Raw genomic sequence first — 13,331 nt, forward strand, 5'->3', positions numbered from 1 at the left:
CCTGGGGAACATTCAGCAAGTGGGGGAGTAGAATGTCAGTCATGAGGTCAGAAGTCTGGTTTTAATCCGCAAGGAAAGAGGCTGAGTCCTTAGTTCTGGTGACAAACAGGCTAACAGGGCTGATGACACCAGGAAATGCAAGGCCCTGTGTACTATCCTGGAACTAGCAAAACCAGGCAGAGCTACACATAACACTCTTTTATTTAAAAGAATGGAGATGTGGTGTCCCAATTCAGCCAGGAGAGACCAGATGATAAGCATGTGTAAAATAATTCTATTTGGTTTTCCACACAGGACAAATGGATTTTCTATTTGAAATTGTCATCTATTAAATCGAAAGTCCAGCAAGAGAAAAAATATAATTGCCCAACATAATTTTATGAACATTAAATATATTTGCAAAATTTTCCTAAAGGTAGTTTTAAGGAATGTTCAGTATAAGCAAAGTACTGACAGCTTTGCTAAATCAATTCTTTTTCAAAGTTACAGTGGATATAAAGTTGGAAATAATTTCTATATCAAAATATGGAAGGGTAAAATATAAAAAGATATTGAAGAGATAAATGTTGTCTTTGATTCACTTGAAATGGTCTCTGGCTCTTGTTATATGCTCGTGAACGCGCTTAAGTGGATTATTTCTTACATTTTGGTCAACCATAGTTTATGGTGTTGTAAGATGGAGCATGTAATGCATTAGACACTCAAGAGCTTTTAAACAGAAAGTGCTGGGACCTGAAGAGATGACTCGGCCTGAAAATATTTCCCAGCAAGCTTGAGGATCAGAGTTTGGATTTCTAGCACCTACATAAATACCAAGTAGGTGTGGTGGCCCTCCTGAAAACCCGGAATATAGGAGAAGCCAGAGCATCTCTTGAGCACGTTTACTAGTAGGTTGAGTTGAGAGACACTGACTCAATGTATGTGTTGAAGAGGAAGTGAGTCAGACACCTGATGGCAGCCTCACACTTCCAAGTGCACACAAACACCAACCTATACATCTGTGCAAGCATGCATACTTACATTGTATGTATGTGTGTGTGTGTGTGTGTGTGTGTTTGTAGTAATTTCATTGTAGTAATTTCAATACTACAATGAGCAAATTGGTTTTGATATGAATGGCAGAATTCTTATCTGAGTTCTGAAATGCTTCAACACTACAGGCTGTCAATCTTCATGAGATAAAAGAACAGCAAAACCTGTGATTTTGCTTAGAAATACATAGGACACTCAACGCATACATTGAAATGAGTCGCACCAAATTCTGTAACAAGGACTACTGTACACTAGGATCTTCTTGGTCTGAATATCTGCATAAGGGTTGTATCTTGCATTTTGGCCCGGGTTCCTGATGCTCCCTGAAGGTTCCTTGTCTACTCTAACAATCACCAGCAGACCCCTCAAGTCTGTCCTTGGCTACACAGGATTTTCTTCATTTTTGCTTAGAGCAAAATCCAGTAAAAGAAACACGGCTCTCATTGCATTAGAGACAAGGCTGTCACCATCCTTCTACTTCATATACAGTTGATATTAAAAATAGGGTTTTTCACAAGGTAAGCAACAGGGAAATTACATTTCCTGCATCCAGGTCCCTTCACAATTTCCAAGTGATGAAGCATCAAGAAGTTTGATTTTATGACGATGTGCTTACAGATATATTAAGGGTAGAATGCTCTGCACTGTGAATGGGAATTGAGATTCAGTTCCTGCTTATCCGACAGTTTGTGTTTGCCCGTGGTTGTCTCTTGGTGATTTGATGAAAATGACTCTGATATCTATTTGCTCCTTTTTGGTTTAAAATCATCTTTAGATAATATTTAAAATATTAAAAAGACACATTAATTAAATGTTAACAGGTGAGCATTCCAAAAAAAAAAATGTCACTCAAACAGACAACTTAGATAAGGACTCATTGTTTCCAATATGGGGAAGCCCCCACTGGGAAACAATTTAGCTCCCACCAGTTCATCAGACCTACCTACCCCACACATCAGTCAGCCTTTCTGCCTTCCTATTCTGAAACTTAAATCCATGTGTTTTTCTCTGAGCTGTACTCTCTGCTGCCTTGCACTTTTGATGGGGAAACATTACTGAGATACTACTTTTAGTATGTTTTTATACAATTCTATTTTGTTGTAATTTTTTTTATCACTTGCCAACACTTAATGTACAGGAAATAGTTTGAGGACTAGTTTGCTAAAAATATAAAAGCCAAGGTCACATAAGTGGTAATCTTTAATTGGAAAATTTTCTGCTATAACATTCTATTCAAAAACGTAGAGGGAGATTTAAGAGTGCATGTTGAAGTCTATGATGTTTCTCAAGCATGCCGAGAATTGTACTCAATTTCCCAGAGATTATGCAGACTTTACAGACACCAAGAATCTGTGTTTTCACTTTATCTTAGATTTAGGTTAGTTGACAGTATGCTTCCATCAAAGAATCCCTTTCCTTAATTTACACGGTATTGGATCTACATAAATATTCAAGAAAATGTCACCCAAGTAAAAAGGTGCCTCCTTTAGTTTAAAATTACTCATACTTTTTTTTTTTCACTGATTAATTTTTCTAGCCTCTGGGAAAAAAAAATCTAAAAAAAAAAAAGAAGCTACCAAAGAAATGTGTCAGCAAACGCAAAGACTTGTCCAATTTAAAATTAAAACTTTTGCTTGAAGGCTGGGCAGTTTACTTTAAGAGACTGTTGTGTCTTACAGACTGACCTGGAATGCTGATTACAAGAGGGGAGAGAAGCTGCAAGCCTTTTGCAATGAGTGCACTTACAACGCCAATCTGTAGCAGGTAGAACGGAAAGAGCTGGAAAGCTGGCCTGCAAAAGGGAGAGTAAGAAATGGGTCTCCTAAATTGAACAGCAGTGCTTTCCAGGGGGCACTGTTTATTCTACTTGGTGTTCATGGCCAGAGTTATGGCTTTCCTTTATAACTAGAAGCAAAATAATTAGCATCATGTGTTATTCTTTTTCTCTTGAACTAAACAGACTCGCGTTTATATATTTGCGCTTTGTACTCATTGTATAACTTTGGGCAAGTGAGCAAATCTCCTTAATGCTCACATTTCTCATTGGGAAATAGAAGCTAAGACTATTCACCTTGCAGGGATATTGGAAGTAAGACAAGGAGAATATATTAAGTGCTGAGCACATCTGAAAGTCTAATGGAAAGTAACTGTGCCACTGATCCTGCTGCCGTGAGGATGGAGATGGAGGGGAGACTGAGACTAGCCTGAGGTTGGGAACTTTGTCACAGCCTCTAACTGACAAAACAGAAATGATGACAGTGGCTAAGACTTGCTTCTGCTTCAAAGAATGGATAGAAAAAGATGTAGCCCTCGGGCCAAGGGTTACATGCAGCCATGTCACCAATACAGGCTCAGAGAGCTCAGAGAGGGGGAACTTGGAGGCCCCGGAAGCTGAGTTATGGCTGAGGGCATAGGCAGCCAAGGAGAAGGCGGGCTGGCCCTGAGAAGATGGAGTGAGAGTCAACAGGAAACTCAAAGGCCAGCAGTGAGATCAAATTATTAGGGTCAGCAAGGCAGTACACTGTGGAGTCAGCAGTCCACTTCTTTCCCTTCCATGAAAAACAGACTTTTGTAAAGGGGTGAAGATCATCTCACAAGGTCCCCCTTCCACTGAGCTCCAGCCAGCCTCAGCAGTCCCAGGAGTCTCATCTTCATCCAGGGGAGCCATGCACACAGCCTTGCTGTAGCTTCAAGCTTCACTCTGCAAATTTTCCTGTACAGTCTTTATGAGCGTGACGCCATTTTTAAAAAATCTTGACTGAATTTATAAAGCTGTAAAACCAACCCAACGTCAGTTACTCTGCATCTGGTATAGTGTCAGGAATAGAACACAGTTTATTGTGTGTGTTCACATGTAAGTTCTATGACATATGTGTGGAAGAAAAGGCCCAGAGGCTGTCTTGTAGGAGTTAGTTCTCTTCTGCTAACCTGTGAATCCTGGGGATGAAACTTACGTCCTTAAAGTAGCAAATATCCTTCCTGGCTAAGCCATTTCATCAACCTAAGAACACAATTTTACTTAATTTAATGCTTTTTAAAAGGAAATTCTGTGGCCCTCTAATACAATATTCTGGAGCACTGTCCTTCACCATATCAACAAAGATATTTATTAGTCTGTAGCTGGTCATTTAAATTTTCTGTGTGGTGTGTGTATGTGTAGACAGAGGTCTCCCTGTCTTCCTCAGCTAGAGCTTATATCAACCCCTTACATCTTACATGAGGGCTAAATATGGCCTCATATACAGGGGCAATTCATTTGCATTGTTACATGATTTAATGAGTACCAATCAAAGACTTAAGAGACTTAGGTCTCGAAGTACTCACAGTTATAACCAGACAGCCTAAGGGATAAAGGAAAGGGAAAAGAGCTTGAGTGAGAAATGGAATCAGACCTGTCTACCCAAAGCTAGATTGCCATCACTGGATTTCGGAAGTGCTTTGGAACTTGAAGATCCCTCAGCTGATTTAGGCCTGTGGCAAAGGCAGTGGTGGAGCACCCTTCTGTTTGTTCTTATTTCACAACATATCTCGATGCTGTGAGAGTCCAAGCAAGAGTCACAGGTGTGTGCCAGCACACCCAACTACGTGGCCATGAATTTAAATGGTTTGGTCAGTGACAGGCTTCCTTCCGTCACAGGTCATGTCGAAATGCAGTTGTCAGTTCAATGGCCTGGTAAGGCCATGCTTCCTCTGTAACCTCCAGGGTTCTGAAGCAGGGTTCTTGAGACAGAATGATGCTTTCAAGGAGTGCATACTACCTACAGGAGGATCTCGCCTTCCTTTCCCTGCATCCACATCTACATGTCTGCTCTGGTTTTGGACAATAACTTGAAACTGTACAAGGCCCTCATGAAGCAGATAGCAGTACTGTTCTTTTGGAGCTATAGAACATGGAACTAAGTAGACCTCTTTCATTTAAGATTGTCCAGCCTTATCTGTTCTGGGATAGGCAGAAAATGGACTGAAGTAATTAATAATTACTTTTCCTTAAAGTTGTATTTCAAAGGCTATAATTCCACATTCACTGAGCTCATGACCATGATAAAGCACAAATAAGCTACCTTTAAGTCTGTAACAAAGAGCATGGCAAAGCACACAATACACTGATACCATATTTGACTCAATAATCTTTAAAAATTCATGACTGAAAACATTTATGTAATGTTGCATGTTCATATCCAAAGTGAATGTTAAGCCTGTCAGTAAATTTACAAACCCATGTCACTTTCTTCCTAATTAAGATAAATCCGTCACAACCAACGTCCTTTCCTGTATAAACCCTCCCCAATCTCAAGGGCAAACACTCTCCTTTAGTTTTCTATATGACTTTTTTTTTTCCAGAAATGGAATAAATATAGCCCCAGGCTGAACACTATTTAGCATCTGAGTCACTGCATGAAGCGTATGTCCTTTGAAGTTGACTTTTTTGGTCACTACAGACATTGTTCCCTCATTTTTATGTCCAAATAAAATCTCATTGTTGTCTCAAAATTTGCTTTGCATCCTCTTGGTGCTGCGATACAAATTGTTCCTAACTCGAAGTTATTAAAACTTGCTGCTAAAAAGTTTTCTGTAAGATATTTAAAAAATGGAATTTAATTTGTTGCACATAAATATTTAGGCTTAAAGCTCTGAGGTTGTTTGATACGTATTTTCTGTACCTTTTAGAGAAACTGTGGAGATATTTTAGATTCCTGCCAGTGCTTGTGAGTATTTGATGCTACATGTCTTGTCCACATTTGATGTTATTCATCCTTCAATTTTAGCCATTCTAGTAGGTGTTTGGTTGTATTTCCCTGTAGGTTTTCTCTTTATTTGCCTGTCGGCTAATGATGTTGAGGTCTTTTTGTGCTTTTGATGAATTGTATATCTTCCTTTCAATGCATCTTTTTCCTTTTTAATCTTTCCTAGTATTGTTACCTCTTTATAAAAGAGTTATAGATTTATGTATCTTAGAAGCAAATTCTGTGTGCATGTGTATGAAATATTTAGCCTCACTCTGTAATTTGCTTACTTATTTGAAAACATTTAATAAGTTTTACACAGCAAAAGCACAATTTATCTCTTCTTTAGAATTATTTATTCTGTATGTTATATTTGCTACTTTCACATTAAATGTAGCTTTCCTTACGACTTTGTTTATAAAAGCTTTATAACTGTAGCTCTCTTTCATTTTAGCATGGAAAAAATGTTACATTTGTTAATGTCTGTACTGATGTCCTATGGGAACCCTTTTACACTGGCTCTTATCAGTTACTCATCACTTCCCTGACACTGACAACTACTGGACCCAGTTAGTGCCTCTCACCTTTCTAGTTCAGAAGGCAAATTTTTATAATACTGTGAAGGATATAGGGTCTAGTCATGTACCAGTCATCTTTCTAGTTTCATTGACAAAACATTTCACCAAAGCAAATTAGCCAGGGTTTCTTTTAGTTCAGAATTGTTTGGCATAATCCCACATGGTGGGAAGGCAATGCTCTTGCTGTTGGGACAGGAGCATGAATCAGCTGTTTTTGTGTCTGAAGGAAGCACAGAGAGGAATACCACTGCTCATCTAGACTTCCTTTTATATTCTGCATAGCACCCAAGCCCACAGCCAGGTGCCAGACAAAATCACTGTGAGTATTGCCTCCTCAATTAAACCCCTTTGGGAATTCCCTGAGGTAGGTCTCCTAAGTGACCCTAAATCCAGCCCAATTGACAATAAAGCTTAACTATGGTAATTTATAACAACAAAATTCTGTATACTTTACACAGAGTCCACAACCAGAGCAGCTTCTAGATATATCATAAGAGTGGGAGCTACCAGTTTATTGAAGGTTATGAATCCTAAAGATGACAGCCACTGGGAAGAGAGAAGGAGTAGCCTGGCATCCTGGATTCTTAAGTTCCCTGATGTCAGAGCACAGGAAACAGGACCTCTCTTCACTTCCACATCTGCTGTCCTAAAGCCAGCCAAGCTCCACCACCATCCAAGGTGATCTTGAACTGGATAGGAGAATCACTATTCTTTCCTCCTGTCTCTCAATGGCAGAACTAAGAATAAAGACAGTCATAAGAGAGTCCAAGAAATAAAATCTGTACATTTTTAACCTCTATAAAAACACAAAAGATGAAATAAAGATGGAAATTTAACTACAAACACAGGAATGACTGGCCAGCATAGAAGGAATCCGGTGTTATTAAACAGTATATAGGGGTAAAAGACTTTAATAGGCGCTGTTGTGCTGATGTGGGTGACTGATAAAAAGCTGATGATTTTTGAGGCCGCCCCATGTGTCTAAGATTCTTTTCAGCCTGTTTGTATTGTGAACCAAATAAGCCCTCAATAACTTATGATTCCTACGTTTACTCCTTCCACAAATATAGATTAGAACTAAGGTGAGAGCCATCTGCTGAAAACTTGAATAAGCAGATTCCCAAGGTCCAACCTCATCTTTATTCACAGCTCTGGGGTTTTCTGGGGGTTGAGGTCATGGAGATGCTGACTGGAGCAAACCTGCTGCCTGATATGGCCAGAAAATGTTTGTTGAGACAAAATTATACTACAAAGATTCTTTCCATGTAAGTACCTGAGATGAGACAAACCACAAGAATGAATTAGTTAAAACTACTCTTGGGAAGAGAAGCACTCTAGAATGGTGACAGAGCTGAGCAGAGTCTTTCCTGTGGTGGTGGTGGTGGGGAATTATGACAGGTAAAAAGTTAACAACAGCAAATCTCAGGAAAGTGTATTAAGCAAATGAATAAATATTTATCCAAAATAAATGTGTGGAATTTTAGCAGGAACAGGAAAAATCTGCAGTAACAAGAATGTAACAACTCCTTTCCTCCTCCCTTGAGCATGATAGAAGTCTTACTTAGGGTGTATATGGATAAGACACAGAGCCTTCCGAAGGGTTTATTTTTCTTTGTGACAGAGTGTGGGGTACAACAAAACCAAAGGTACTCTAAAAAAGAGTGTATCCGAAAGCCTTAAAAATAGGGATTAAAAATGTTCCTGCAAAGTAGGCATGAATCACTTTGATCAAGCTCTGAGATAATTGACACTTCAAAACACTGTTGGGAAGGAAAGCCATCGGCTATCAAGTAGTGCATGGCCATATTTGGATGTGAAACCAATATGAAAATACAGCCAGATACTCACAGGAAGATAAGAAATATCTCCAAGTGTCAGAAAAGTTAGGTGACATCAATGCCATGCTTGCGACGTAGAGAACCTCAAGGTTGACATTGCAGTCGAAATAGACATCACTAGATGTGGGTTTAAGTGACATTACAGCAATAGAGGAGAGAACGGAGGAAGGAAACAGATGATTTAAACATAATACTTGAGGACTTCACTTTACATCTTTCCATAAACTAGAGAAGAAGCAGGCAGAAGGTAAACAAGTGTATAGAAGATTCAAATAAACGTATAAACCAGCAAACTCTAACATTTGTCTCTGGAACACTCCATCTGTAACAGAACGATGTATGTTCATTCCCAGCACACAGTGATTATTGTAGAGAGTTGTCGGAACTAGGAAATTTAAATTATTGAAATCACACAAGTACTGGGCTTTTCTCATGTGAGGAAAAGATTAGAGAAGTCAGAAACAAGAACTTCACAAATATTTGACATTAATCAACACACTTCTAAATAACCAGTAGGTGAAAAAAAAAGGCAATTGCTAAGGACTCAGAGAAATTATCTGTGTTGAATGAAATAAAAGAAACAACAGGTCAGATCATGTGAGGAGGTGAAACAGATCTTAAAGATACAGATAAACAGCTGGAAACACATTTACAGTTAAAAGTCAATAACAACTGTTAATCTGAAAAACTAAAAAGGATCATTAAGGCAAAAGAAACAGACGAGGAAATAGTTAATAGCCAGATAATAAATGTAAAATTAGGTAAAAAAAAAAAAAACAAGAATAACAGATAAATGGTTACATTATAATCAACCATTATGTGAGCGTGTTGTCAACATTTCAACATCAAGATGACTAGGTACTGATACCTTGCACCAAATAACCACAGCCCTTCTCACTGGACCATGAATTTAAAATCATCTTAGAAGGATTTTGAGACCTAATGATAATCCACAACTACATCTTCCTAGAATGAAATTTCAGACAAAATTTTCATGACATGAACAATGGTTTCTGGATAAAAAAAATCAATCATTAAAAAGGAAAAGAAGAAGAGGAAGACAAGAAAAAGGCAGAGGAGGATGGGGAGAAAGATGAGGAGAAAAAGGAAGAAGCAAAGAAGAGGAAGAGGAGAATGAGAAAAAGAAGAAAAGAAATATGTAATGGGGATGTCCGCAAGGAAGATAACTATACTCTTCAGATCTCAAGGATGGAAAGGCTGTAAACAAAGCCCATAGAATGCGGGAAATTATTTCTCAGTCATGTAAAGAATTCCTAAAACTCAATAATAAGATGGCAAATAAGTCAAATGAAAACCAGAAGTTTGAATGGCATGTGTCCAAAGACAATTCAAATATCTGTCAAACTCTTGAATAGATGCTTAAAATTCTTTCAGGAATTCATTAAGAAAAATTCATTAAGGAAATGAATACCTTAAGAATGATTAAAATTCATTAAGGAAATGCAAATCAAAACTGAGGTGAGAAACACTTTCTCACCAAGCAAGATGACAAAAACTGACAGGAAATATGTAACTTAGGCCAATCAGAAATAAGAACACTCACATGCTGCTATTGTAAAGTTGTATAGAGGCTTTGGAACACATAACAAATTCCCAGAATGTTAGAGTTTTGTCGCATAACCTTAGTTGTTCTACTCTTTGGACCACACTAGAGAAAACTGAAAAGGCATATCCATACAACATTTGTACCTGAATATTCCTTGTAATGCTATATACAATTGCCAAAAGGTAAGTGAAAAATTAAATCCCACTAAGTGCTGAGTTAATATAAAATCATGATATGTTTTCATGATGAGATATAACTCAGTAATAAGAAGTTATAAAGTCCTGAACTGTATTACAGTGGCTGAAAACTAGAAAATGATGATCCAAGACAGAAAGCACATGGTATAATCCCCTTGATATGAAATGTCCATAATTCATGTCTAGACAAGTTTAGGCTGATTCAAGTTTTTTTTTTTTCTTAAAATACTCAATTTAGAACCCTACAAAGTCATCACGTATAAAGATTCAACCAGTGATACAGAAGAGGCTAAAATGATGACGATCAGTGAAGCCTTTGTAAATGAATGAATCAGACTCAAGAATTTATTCTTGGTCGAGTCACAGAATCAAATAGAGATAGAAGCAAAATTCAAATCCAACTCTGCTGGCTCCTGCCCAGTGGCAACTTGCTGCCCCCAAGAAGGAACCCCAGTGCACTCAGAACATGTGTTTAACATGGATGTACTCAACCTGCATCCATTTTGGAGAAAATATACGCATCTAAGATTGTTGTGGAAGGAACATGTTGTAGTCAACAATGTAAGATACCTTATTATTATATTACTTTACCGTTTATATACAGAGATATATAGATATATAATTCAGTTGTATCTATACAATGAGATTTTCTTCAGCTGTAAAAATAAAATAAGGTGTACCTGAGCCTCTTTTGGATATATGCCTAGATGTGGTATGGCTGTAACTTGAGAGGAAGAGCTGTTCCTAATTGTCTGAGAAAGCGCCAGATTGATTTCCAGGGTGGTTGTACAAGATTACATTCCCACTAACAGTGGAGGAGGGTTCCCCTTTCTTCACAACCTCTCATGTTTGTAGCAGCTTTATTTGTAATAGCCAGAAGCTGGAAACAACCAAGATGCCCCTCAACTGAGAAATGGATACAGAATGTATGGTACATCTATACAATGGAACACTACTCAGCAGTTAAAAACAAGGAAATCATGAAATTTGCAGGTAAATGGTGGGATCTGGAAAAGATCATCCTGAGTGAGCTATCCCAGAAGCAGAAAAAGCACACATGGTATATACTCACTCATATGGACATATAATATAGGATAAACCTACTAAAATCTGTACACCTAAAGAAACTAATCAAGAGGGAGAACTCTGGCTAAAATGCTCAATCCCCATCCAGAAAGGCAGAGGATGGACATCAGAAGAGGGAGAAAACAGGGAACAGGACAGGAGCCTGCCACAGAGGGCCTCTGAAAGGCTCTGCTCTGCAGACTATCAAAGCAGATGCTGAGACTTATGGCCAACCTTTGAGGAGATTGCAGGAAATCTTATGAAAGAAGTGGGAGTTAGTAAGACCCGGAGGGGACAGAAGCTCCACAATGAGAGCAGCAGATCCAAAAAATCAGGGCACATGGGTCTTCCCTGAGACTGCTAGTCCAACCAAGGGCCATGCATGGAGATAACCCACAACCCCTGCACAGATGTAGCCCATAACAGTTCAGTCTCCTAGTGGGTTCCACGGTAATGGGAACAGGGACTGTCTCTGACATGAACTGATTGGCCTGCTCTTTGATCTCCTCCCCCTAAACGGGGAGCAGCCTTACCAGGCCACAGAGGAAGACAACGCAGCCACTCCTGATGAGACCTAGCAGGCTAAGATCAGAAGGAAGGAAAAAAAGACCTCCTCTATCAGTGGACTTGGGGAGGGGCATGCGTGGAGAAAGAGGAAGAAGAGAGGGATTGGGAGGGGAGGAGGGAGGGAACTACAGGGGGATACAAAGTGAATAAAGTGCACAGACGTAGCCCACGCCATCTTAGTCTCCAAGTGGGTTCCCTAGGAACAGGGACATGTCTCTGACATGAAATCAGTGACAGGCTCTCTGATCATGTCTCCCTTGGGGGAGTAACCATACCAGGCCACAGAGGAAGACAATGCAGCCAATCCTGATGAGACCTGATAGACTAGGGTCAGAGGGAAGGGGAGGAGGATGTTCCCTATCAGTCCACTTGGGGAGGGTAATGGGAGGAGAAGATGGAGGGAAGGTGAGATTGGGAGGGTATGAGGAAAGGAGCTGTAGCTGGGATACAATGTGAATAAATTGTAATAAATAAAACTAATTTAAAAAAACTAAAAGCATTACAAGAGAGACATCTTGAATGAGTAGACAATGTTATTCCTAAAAGATATAAATATTTTTTTAATAAACAAAAATCTCAGTACTAAGTGTGTGGTACCTCCTGTGAGTCCTGGTCAGAAACCTCTGAGATGCTTCCCAAACAACACAGGCTTTTACCTCTTCTCTTGGTTTTGCACACGATAAGGCCCTGTTGGTGAAAACACATGTATGATGGTTTCCAGATAGAGAGAGGTCAATCAGAAACTGAACTAAAAGCTCACCGCTAGTGTTTATAGTCCCAGGAGGTTCTAGGCAATCTGCTGGGGAAGAAAGGGCATTATTCATCTTACCCAGGTGTGCATGCAGTGAGTAACAATGCCACCCTGCCAGTTACGGTGTGCTTATTGCAGTAGTGGCATGATTGGGGTAATCAATAGGTCTCATTGTATTTGATGCTCAGTTCATAGGAGGAACTATATGCCTGCTCCTGCAAACATTACCAAAAACCTTATGACTAGGAAGGTCATAGGCCCCATGGGAAAGTCACCATTGTTTAGCTAACCTGACACTGCACCAAACTGAAATATAAATGTTTCTGTTCATAACCACAGACAACAAATACTAGTCTCACCCTCAAGAGATGCTTCTCTTTTTAGTGGATGCAGATGGCTGCTTAAGGTGCTGACAATACAGGAAAGTTGAGCACTCAGTCCCCAAGACATTCTTTCCCACTCTTTGTATGACTCAGGACACATCTCAGAGAGGAAGTGAAAAAAATTACGAAACAAAAAAGTTGGGAAAGACTGTGAATTGCCGTCATCTCCAGGACTTGAAACAAACACTGCAGATAAGATCTCAGCAGATGCAATGGGCCTGAACAAGACCAGGCTGGTTTGCATACAATCAGGCATTGGGAAGGGTTCAAGAGATTGTGCGCTTCCTAGAAGATATACCAGCTCTTGATTGATTCTGGCGTAGGGGCAGCCTTTTTCTTCAGTTGAATACCCAAGGATGAACCCACATGCTCTAATGGACAGTTTCAACCACATGGTCTCATAAATGGCCCCAGTTACTCAGACAGTCAGGAAACCAAACAAAACAAAAAGACGAATGTGGAAAAGGAGTCTGTATGGGGGAAAAAAGAAATTGATAGTAGTAGGAGGGAAATAGAGTGGGTGGTGAGAATATAGAAAATGCATTCTCTGCGTATATGAAATTGTCAAAGAACAAATTTAGTCAATCAAAAGGAAACGTAGACACTGCCATCTGCTTTTTCTTCATTTA

This window comes from Meriones unguiculatus, chromosome 10, assembly GCF_030254825.1.
Source record: "Meriones unguiculatus strain TT.TT164.6M chromosome 10, Bangor_MerUng_6.1, whole genome shotgun sequence".
Taxonomy (NCBI): Eukaryota; Metazoa; Chordata; class Mammalia; order Rodentia; family Muridae; genus Meriones; species Meriones unguiculatus.